General features: G+C 39.8%; 1 pseudogene; it reads left to right on the forward strand.

Annotated features, from left to right (window-relative positions):
* The first annotated feature begins 9,564 nt into the window (after window positions 1–9,564).
* Window positions 9,565–10,335, forward strand: LOC122752194 (annotated as a pseudogene).
* The last annotated feature ends 293 nt before the right edge of the window (window positions 10,336–10,628 follow it).

The following is a 10,628-nucleotide window of genomic DNA, read 5'->3' on the forward strand; positions in this document are numbered from 1 at the left end:
GTGGTACAGTGGATAAAGCACCGGCCCTAGATTCAGGAGGACCTGAGTTCAAATCCAGCTTCAGACACTTGACACTTACTAGCTGTGTGACCCTCGGCAAGTCACTTACTTAACTTTTGCCCTGCAAAAAGAAAAAAAGAAAGAAAGAAAGAAGGAAAAAGAAAACCAAACCTTGCTCTCAAGGAGCTCACAATAGCAGAGATGCCATACAAACAGCTGTGCAAACAGGAGGCATACAGGGCAAGTAAAATAATCTCATAGGGAAGGCATGAAGCTTAAGGAAGACTAGGAGAGGCTTCTTGTAGAAGATGGTGTTATGGGGGAAGCTAGGTGGCACAGTGGATAGAGTACCGGCCCTGGAGTCAGGAGTACCTGAGTTCAAATCTGGCCTCAGACACTTAACACTTACTAGCTGTGTGACCCTGGGAAAGTCACTTAACCCCAATTGCCTCACTAAAAAAAAAAAAAAGAAGAAGATGGTGTTATGGGGTCAGGAATTTGGGACTGAGATACATGAGTCTGTTTACCTTAATTCTCCTCTCTCCTGCAAATAAAGGCCATATTACAATAGAAAATCATTCATTTCTTTTTGTCTATGTTCCATTGTCAGGTAGTAATCACCCCCATCTGCCATCTATGAAAGTTTTTTACTTTCTCTCATTGGGGGATATATGTATCTCAGAGAACCAAGTCTCTGAGCCATCTCCCCATGAGAAAAGTCCAAGGACTTCTCTCTTGGTTTCCTTTCCCTAGCACTTAAAGAAAAGATTATTTTTATTCTAACTGGATTTGTGTGCTAGAGTCTGGAATTCTTTAAAGAGGAAAACCTAAGGATGCCACCAATTTCTCCATGATGGTGGGATGTTAGCTGAGTCTTGGAGAAAACCAGGGACGCAAAGAGGAGGAGAGTTCTAGACTTGAGGAGACAGCTAGTGAAAATGTCAGAAGTTAGGAGAGGGGCTATCATGTACAAGGAACATCAAGGGACACTTTTACTGGATCTCAGAGTATAAAGAAGATGCAAAGTATAAGTTGACTGTATTTCTCTGATTATAGAAGACTGGAAAGATAGGTAGATCCCAGGCCATTGAGGACTTTAAAATTCAAATAGATGGTTTTCTGTTTGATCCTGAATAGGGAACCACTGAAGCTGATTGAACTGGGGAAGGGGAGGGGAGACATGGTCAGACTTGCATTTTAGGAAGCTCAAAATGACACCTCAGTAGAGGATGTGTTGAAGTAGGAAGGCAATTACAGCAGAGTCCAACCAGCAGCCTATTGCAGTAGTCCAGGCATGGTGTGATGAGGGTCATTATAGGCCATTCAACCCAATAGCTATGTGGACCTTGTGTTTCCCATGAAGACTGATTTTTGCCCATTCATCAGTAATCAAGGTCTCTTGGACCAATTCCAAAGGGGGTACATTGTTTCCCAATGCCAACTGATAAGTGTTTAAAAAAAAAAGTGAAGAGAGTATCTTAATAGAAAACATTTTCTATTTGGCTTCCTGTTGGGGTAAATTCTCCTGGGTGTGCTAATAAAATTAGGCGGTAGTATCAATTTATAATGGGATTCTTGAGTGATAAGATTATATCAAGATGCAAAGATACCAGTAGGAATAGTCCTTTAACAAAATTAATTTGGGGAGAGGAAAGGATGGTTTTTAATGTATATGGGAAGTAATGTGGAGTCCCATTTCTCTGATTATAGAAGAATTACAGGTTATTTATAGCAGCCAGTTTATGAGAAACAGTGACACAGGATGTCCTAGAAGAATGCTTTGTCAAGAAGTACTAATGAAAATTTAAGGAATAATTTACTTCTCTAGTTCAAGGACTTTTTAAAGGAGAGAAGATGATGATAAAACTCCCTGGCAGGCTCCCTTCAGAGAAGAGCCTCATGAAGACAGCACATGGCATTGCTACCTGTTAGAGTACCTGATCATGTCATTGTATAACAGCATGGTGAAATCAAAAAGAGCACTGGCAAGGATTTAACTAGCAAATTTATGTTCACCAAAACTCCAAGTAATAAGTTGGAAGTTGAGTAACAGGTCAGAGCCCAAGTCTCATTTGGCCATTGTTTGGTCTCTTGATGTTTCAGAGTGGGTGTAAATAACAATTTTTTCTACTTTGGCCTGTAATCCTGAGGGTCTTTCCTCACTCCATTCACTTATTTATTATTTTGTTTATTCCTACATTCATTCATTCATTTTCTTATTGATTGGATAAAAGAGACCTTTCTTTGCCTCATTTCTTACCTAACCTTAATCAGGAATTGGGTGTTGCCTCAGGCAAACTGAGACCTGTGAAAGGCCTTAGAAAAAGTTCAAGTTCTCTAACTGCATTCTGGGCCATCTCCAGTCATCCTGATATATAACTTGCCATTGGACCCAGATGGTTCCAGAAGGGAGAGTGAGGTTGATGATTTTGCACAGCCCTTCCTCACTTAAATCCAATTCACTTCAAGTCATGATATCACACCCAATGTCATGGTCCTCTTTGAGAACAAAGGACAAACAACAATAATAGCAATACATACCCCACACAGTCTAGGCTTGTTTATTGTTTTTTGTTTTTTGTTTTTTCCCTAAAAGGCAATGTGTCCCAGACACAATGGCTCCAAGGCACTGAGATTTTAACTGTTAAGTCAATTTCTTTGTTGCCTAAGTATAAAGGAGGGATAGCTAAGTGGCACAGTGGCATATTATTATGAGCCTGGGGTACCTCAGAAGATTTCTGGGGGAACTCAGGGAACCTTCTCCTTGAGAAGCTAAACTAAAGGACAGACACACCTAAAAACCAGTCTCCCCCACCCCTAGAGGAGATAATCCTATTAGGCTTGACTGCTCTCTGAGTGGTGCCAAGGGGACAGAGAAAACTACAGAAGTCCTCTCATTTAAGCCTTCACCTAAGCTTTCCCCACCCCTCCAAAGGGAACTTTCCATTGTCAGGTGGTGATCACCCCATCTGCCATCTATAAAAGTTTTTTCCGTTCTCCTGTTCGGGAAGATAGGTATCTCAGAGAACCACATCTCTGGAACTATCTCCCCTCTAGACCCCTCTCAAGGTTTACTTTCTTTATCCCTTAAATAAAAGGTTATTTAATTCCAGTTAGAGTTGAGTATGAGATGATCTAATTCTTTAAAGAGGAATACCTAAAGGACCCCCACATCAACCTTTTTCCCCCGTGACACATATCATGCCAGGCCTGGATTCATCTTTGTAAGTTTAAATCTGGCCTTATACATTTACTACCTGTGTTACTCTGGGCAAGTCACTTAATCCTGTTTGCCTCAATTTCCTCCTCTGTAAAATGAGCTGGAGATGGAAATAGCAAACCACTCTACTATCTCTGTCAACAAAACCCCAAATGATGTTACAAAGAGTCAGATAGGACTGAACAATAATAAGAATAAAAGCCCAGCACAAGAGTGGAGGTAGGATAGGGGTGGCAGGTGCAGGGGAGGTTCTCAGGCCTGACCCATTGTGCTAATTGGGCTCATCACTTTGTCAAAAGTGGAGGCAAGAGAGTTACATTCAACTGAATCAAAGCCGCATCCTTTCTGAATCTTCAGAGCTGGAAAGGAGCTCAGGGCCCACATGGTCTATTCCTCCCTGGATAGGATACCCCTCTGCAACATCTTCAGCATGGGTCAATTAGCCCTCTTTAAGAGATCTCCAGTCATGGGGAATCCACTGCTCCTTGAGGCAACTCATTCCTCTTTGGGACAATTCTAATTGTTAAGAAGTTTTCCTTAATTCAAACCAAAATCTACCTCTACAACTTCTATACATTACCTCCTGTTATGGCTTCTAGGAATAAGCTAAACCCTCTTAGAGGCATTTAGTTGTGCAGTAGATATAGACCCCTGGGCCTGCAGTCAGGAAGACCTGAGTTCAAATCCAGCTTCAAACACTTAGTAGCTGTGTGACCTGAACAAGTCATTTAACTACTTGTGCCTAAGTTTCTCAAACTATAAAATAGTGATACTAGTACTACTACTACTACTACTACTACTACTACTAATAGTAGTTGTACCTACCTCAGAAGGTTGTTCTTGTGAGAATCAAATGGGTTAACATTTATGAAAGCACTTAGCACACTACCTGGCATATAGTAGGTAGAATACAAACATTTATTCTTTCTTTCTTCCCCCTTCAAATGCTTGAACTATTATTCCCTGCCTGTGTTCCCTTCTCCAAGGTAATGCTAGGCTACCTATGAATTGAACTTATTTCAATGATTGTATGAATTTTAACCAATGTTTCTTATTGGGGGGGGGGAATGTTCAACAGACTACCAGCAATCTCCTGTTCTTCCCTGGGGTGTCAGAGGGGGAGACCAAGGTTATTTCTAAGGAGAGTCCCAAACACAGGAAGGTAATTTCTTGGTAGATGGATCTTTGAGAACTAAATGGTGGAATTTCAGAGCTATTGGATATCTTTTAATCAAATATCCTTATTTTAAATGTTAGGAAGTTGAACCCTGGTGAGGTGAGGTCACTGCTCAAAGTCACACAGAGATAGTGATTAACAGAGCTAGAACCAAAATTCAGGTCTTCTGATTCCCATTGGAAAGCTATTTGGTCTCCATTACTTCAGGTTGAAAAAAATTTTTTATTTCTATTTTAACAAAATTAGTCTCTCATTTACCCATTTTGGAGGGAATCCTTCTTTGTCTATTAAGTGAATACTACAAAGAACAATGAGAGTAACATTTGTTTCATAGGTCCAGAAATCTTCCCAGAGTTGGGAAACCTATCAGTGCTCAGTACCTCCAGAGTCCTCCCCAACTCAAAAGGTTCTTGAAAGGTGAGGATTTGACTTTGTATCACTTACCTTGAGGCAGAAAAATTACTACTGACTTTTCCTCTCTTGTGCTAATGTCAAGCAGCCACTTCAGTATTAACAATTCTAAATGAAGAAGCAACCCATAGGAAAAAAAAACATTCATGTTAGGGTGACAGCTGTCAGAATGTATAAGTGAACAGGCTTACAGCAAAATGCCCTAAGGAGATTCATGTACCAGTAGTTACTTTTGCTTCAGGTTGGGCTATACAATTTGGTCTATCATTAGGTGTTTAGTATACATCCAGACTCCTGCAATAAGCAGATAAGGAAAAGAATGATGGTTAAGAAAAGGATCACACATTGGGTAGGTTGTTAGTTTAATGGCTCTACCCTTCACCAAGTTTCATGAACTTCCTTAGACTAAATAGAATGAACAGGGGTAAGCAAACTTAAGTGAGTCAAAGACATGGTCAGATGAGAGAGAAATACATAATGAAAAGAGAGTGGAGATAAATAGGGGGAAAAATAAGGAAGGAAGAGAGAGATTAGAGAAAAAGAATAGGAAGGGGTTCAAAGAGGAAAAGAGAACTGATTTGATTACTATAAGAGCTATTTCCCAAATGACAAGTGGTCAAAGTATATAAAGAGGAAATTCTTAAGGGAAGTAATCTGTGGTTATCAATAGTTGCATGAAAAAAGATTATTCAAATCACTAGTAATTAGAGAAATGCTTTAATTAACAACCATGAATTTCTATCTTGTGCTTATCAGATTGGCAAAGTTGACCAAAAGAGAAAATGAAAAATGTTGGAGGTGCTGTGATCAAATGATAACATTAATGCACTCTTTAAAGTTCTGGGATTTAAAAGCCATTTTGGAAAAGGATTTGGAATAATGCCCACAAAGTTACTAAGCTGTGCAAAGCCTCTAACCTAGCAAAAGGAAATCAAAGAAAGAAGAAAAGAACTTACACGTACAAAAATATTTGTAGCAGCTCCTTTGTGTGTGTATATGTTGTGACAAAGAATGAGAAACTAAGGAGGAGCTTAAAAGTTGGGGATCAGCTGAACAAATTATTAATGTAATGCTTTTGTGTAATAAGAAATTATGAAGGGAACCATTTAAGAGAAAATCTGGGAAGATTTCTGTGAACTGATGAAACAGAACCAGGAGAACAATTTACCCTAAATTGAAATTGTAAAAATAAAGAACTTTGACAGTTGTAAGGACTCTTTTTTTTTTTTTGGTGGGGCAATGAGGGTTAAGTGACTTGCCCAGAGCCACACAGCTAGTACATGTCAAGTGTCTGAGGTCGGATTTGAACTCAGGTTGTCCTGAATTCAGGGCAGGTGCTCTATCCACTTCGCCACCTAGCTGCCCCCTGTAAGGACTCTTAATTCCAAGCAATGACCAACCAGGATTCTAGAAGGATGACAGAGAGGTGACAGACTAAATACGCAAAATAAATCATCTTCTTTTTTTTTGTTGACATGACGAGCATGAGATTTTGTTTTCCTTGATTATCCTTCTTTGTTACAAAATTTTTCTTTTTCTTTTTTTTTTTCCTTCAGTGAGGGAGAAAGTGCAAAAGAGAGAAAAAGAAATGCTTTAAAAAAGTAGTTTTGCTACTACCTTATAAACATATGTTTCTTTAAAAACAAACTGTACATGACAGAAGTTTGTAGTTTCTTAAAGATTTTCTTAACTTTTTATGTAATAAAATGCTTGTTGACAATTAAGTTCACAATAAAACTTTTTTTTTTATTTAAAGCATTGTATTTGAAATAAAAAGGATCATACTCTGATCCCATTTTGGCCACTTTACTAGCCTGTGTGTGACAGTGGGCCCACTTAACCTTTCAGAGTTCCAGCTTCTCTTCTGTGAAATGTAATTTTTTTTTTTTTTGCAGGGCAATGGGGGTTAAGTGACTTGCCCAGGGCCACACAGCTAGTAAGTGTTAAGTGTCTGAGGCTGGATTTGAACTCAGGTACTCCTGAATCCAGGGCCAGCGCTTTAACCACTGCGCCATCTAGCTGCCCCCTGAAATGTAATTTTTAAAAGGAGTCACTATGGTATAATGCTACAAAGGAAAGAATAATCCAGTGTTGGATTTGGATTCAGGAAAGCTGTGTTTAAGTCTCTACTCTGCGACTTACTACTTGTGTGGCTTTGGTCAAATCAATAAGCATCTCTGGAAGCCCAGTTTCACATTTGAAATGAAAAAGAAAAAAGGAGGAATGAATGGACTAGACAGATTCTGAAATCATTATTTAACATGTATATAATGTTAGTAATGTGTATATAGGTTGTCCCCAAAGTCTTAGTCTTGTTTGAAGCTTTAATAGCCTCTCAAGATCAAGAAGAGCAACATTAAAGAACAGGAGACATAGAACTTGGAGAGCATGCAGTCTGACCCTCTCATTTTATAGATGGGACTCTTCAGCCCAGAAAAATTAAGATACTTGCCCAAAGTCCCACAGCTCATTAGTGGGGGAGCCAAGACTAGAACCTAAGTCTTCTGACTTGCAATCCAGTAGATTTCCTCCCATACTACTCTCCTTTACCTTCATTATGCTGTCTTCTCTTGACATTTGCATAGTCCTAGTCCCTGTAGGGTCCTCTTGCCATGCTATTGGAACCCTTATAGACACTTATTATAAATACTTGAGCTTCACCTGAGGTCAGAAGGTGCATGTTTCAGGAGCTCTGGGGTTCAAGCCATATGCAGCAGCCGCAGACTGATTCAGACCACTGCAGCAGCATTGGGAATAAAGTACTGAACTCAGAGACAGGATGACTTTTGTTCAAATCCTTACTCCAACTCTTATTAAGTGTGTGACTGAGCAAATCACCCAACCTATCTGGTCTCAGTTTCCTCATTTGCAAAACTAGTGGGTTGGAGTAGATAGCCTTGAGGTCTCTTCTAACTCAAATCTATGATCCTCTGAACCAGGAATGATCCTATGTTGATCGTTTCAGTCATGCTTAACTCTTCCTGACCCTGTTTGGAGCTTTCTTGGCAGAGACATTGGAGTGGGTTGCCATTTCCTTCACCAGCTCATTTTACAGATGAGGAAACTGAGGCAAACATGGTTATGTGACTTGTCCAGGATAACACAGCTAGTAAATTGGTACTCAGGAAAATGAGCCTTCCTGACTCCAGGCCAAGTGCTCTGTGCACTCTGGTGCCATCTAGCCTCTGGAAGCTCTGCCCTGTATCTTTCACAAAATCAAGTGCATATTTGCTCATCCATGAAAGCTGCTACTCATCATAATAACAAGATCCATATTGAGTGGATACATTGACCAAAGGAGCCTGCTTATTACTTAGATTGTGACTTAGCCACTTTTCTCAAAACTCAAAAGAAAGACATGAAATGGATTTCCTTCCACTTTGCTCTTTAACAAGGGCTTCAGAATAAGGGAATTTGATTCCCCTTAAGTGGTTCCCATTTTCTTCTCCTCTCAGCCAATCAAGGCCCATTGCTCTGCACACTGAGAAAACGCCAACCCTTCATTTTAATAGAAATAAACCACTTTGCTTGTCAACCTTTGGCCCTCCACCAGATTTCTTTTAATGAATAGAGTCTAAGGAAGCTCCCACTTCCTTTGTTTATCTGCTTTCCCCTGCATTATGTTTGATCTCAACATCTCACTGAAAATTGGATATTGGTAGTTGCCTATTATAATAATGATGCATTCATGTCTAAATTTTAAAAGGCATTTAAGACACCTGTTTTCATTAGTAATTATAGATAATTGCTATGGTAGAGAGGGATTTTTTTTTAATTGCACAGAAAAGTTCTCTGTGAAATAGAAAAATTAATTTTATGCCATCTTACAGAGAGCAAAGTGGCACATTAGCTTTCACTTCCTGGAGGCTAGGTAACTAAACTCTGCTAATCTGGCAATAGGGTAAAAGATTATTGGAGCCTTGCAATTTCTTTCCACCACCATCACCCCACTAACCCCTCTACTACCTCCCAAACTTCTCTCTTTTGGTCTTTTTTGTCCTCACCAAAATATCAAACTTACCAAAGGGCTGGCCTTCTCCACCCCCAGCTCCCAGTATTCACTCAATATGCTTTCTTTCTTCACCAAAAATGGGATTCGATTATTCTGGGTTTACTGTGAAATTTTAGAAAGAATTACCGTATCTCCTTAATCTGATTGACTCTCTTGTTTTGAGTCAGCCATAGACTTTAAAATCTGGCAGGAGACCTTTCTCAACTATCAGATGGATAAGGGAATGTTCTAAGAATGAAAACTAGTTTAAGTCAAAAACGACCTTGAGATCTATGGAGAAAATGATAGTATAAATTCATGACTATCTTTCAATTGTTTTTTCTTTTGCTTTGTTTTTTAAGGAGAGGAAAGGCAGTGTAAACCCTGAGAACAAATGACCAAAGAAAGAGTCACAGGCATTTTGCACTATTAACCCTAAAAAAGCCAGAGAGCTCAACCAGGTTTTCAAAACCACAATTAACTCTAAAAATAAAATAAAACCAAAGAGCTAACACTGATTATAAGCAAAAATATTTCTTTATTCTGTTCAAGGATAGAAAGTAGACACTTGGGCTGAGTCCTCCTTTAGTAGGAGACCCAATTCAGGATGGGCAAATCTCAATACTTATACCAATGGCTACAATGTGAGCTATAACCCTGACAATAAGAGGTAGTGGCAAAAATGAGAAAAGTTTGATTCATAGCAGGACTTCACAACCAGAACATGGTTACTGCAGGTGCTTCTCCAAGCTCAAGGACCGCCTAATGCCTAATGCTAGTGTGGAACAATTCTGGGGTTTTGCTGTGGCTGAGATCATCCAGAAGTTGAGCCATAAAGGATTATTGTTAGACCAAATGTGTTGCTAATTTATTGTGCTAGGCTGGGGTTCCTAAATTATTATTTGCTACTTATAAATTAATGGCTATTTATATAATAATGGCTATTGTACCCATTTAGGCTGTAATAATTAATTATTGAGGTAAGCTCTACGTCTAGCTCTGTCCCCATTCTCGGACTACCCCTTCAGAAGAGGCTTGCCTCTAGTGTCTTTCGATGTGGAAAAAAGAAGGTATGGCTTGACCCCAATGAGACCAATGAAATTGCCAGTTACTGTGCACTCCCGTGCCAAATGCCGGAAAAACACTCTGGCTCGACGGAAGGGCACGCACATGGGCATTGGTAAGAGAAAGGGTACTGCCAATGCTCGTATGCCTGAGAAGGTGACCTGGAGGAGGCGAATGAGGATTCTACGGCGGCTACTCCGAAGATACCATGAATCCAAAAAGATTGACTGCCATATCTACCACAGCCTGTACTTGAAAGTGAAGGGTAATGTGTTCAAGAATAAGTGGATCCTCATGGAACACATTCATAAACTGAAGGCAGACGAGGCCCGGAAGAAGCTCCTGGCTGACCAAGCTGAAGCTCGCAGGTCCAACACTAAGGAAGCACGAAAGTGTCGGGAAGAGCGTCTACAGGCTAAGAAGGAGGAGATCATCAAGACTTTATCTAAGGAGGAGGAGATCAAGAAATGATTCTCCCCTATCTCCTCTGTACATAGTACCCTTCTATTTGGCTCATACAATAAAACTTGACAGACTGTCAGTCCTGGGAAAAAAAATTAATTATTAATTAATACTAAATATTAGTAAAGTATTGATTGCATGACAGTTAACACACACAGAAAAGCCCCAATGCCATGTTTTCTCTCAGAGATGGAGCACATGGCCTACAAACCAACCCTGTCCTAAGAGGAGAGGGCTCACAAAATGACAGTGGGTCCAGGAAGCCAAGAGCACTAAGAAGCAGGTGACCCTTGTGTGGTCTC

Source organism: Dromiciops gliroides, chromosome 1 (assembly GCF_019393635.1).
Source record: "Dromiciops gliroides isolate mDroGli1 chromosome 1, mDroGli1.pri, whole genome shotgun sequence".
Classification (NCBI taxonomy): domain Eukaryota; kingdom Metazoa; phylum Chordata; class Mammalia; order Microbiotheria; family Microbiotheriidae; genus Dromiciops; species Dromiciops gliroides.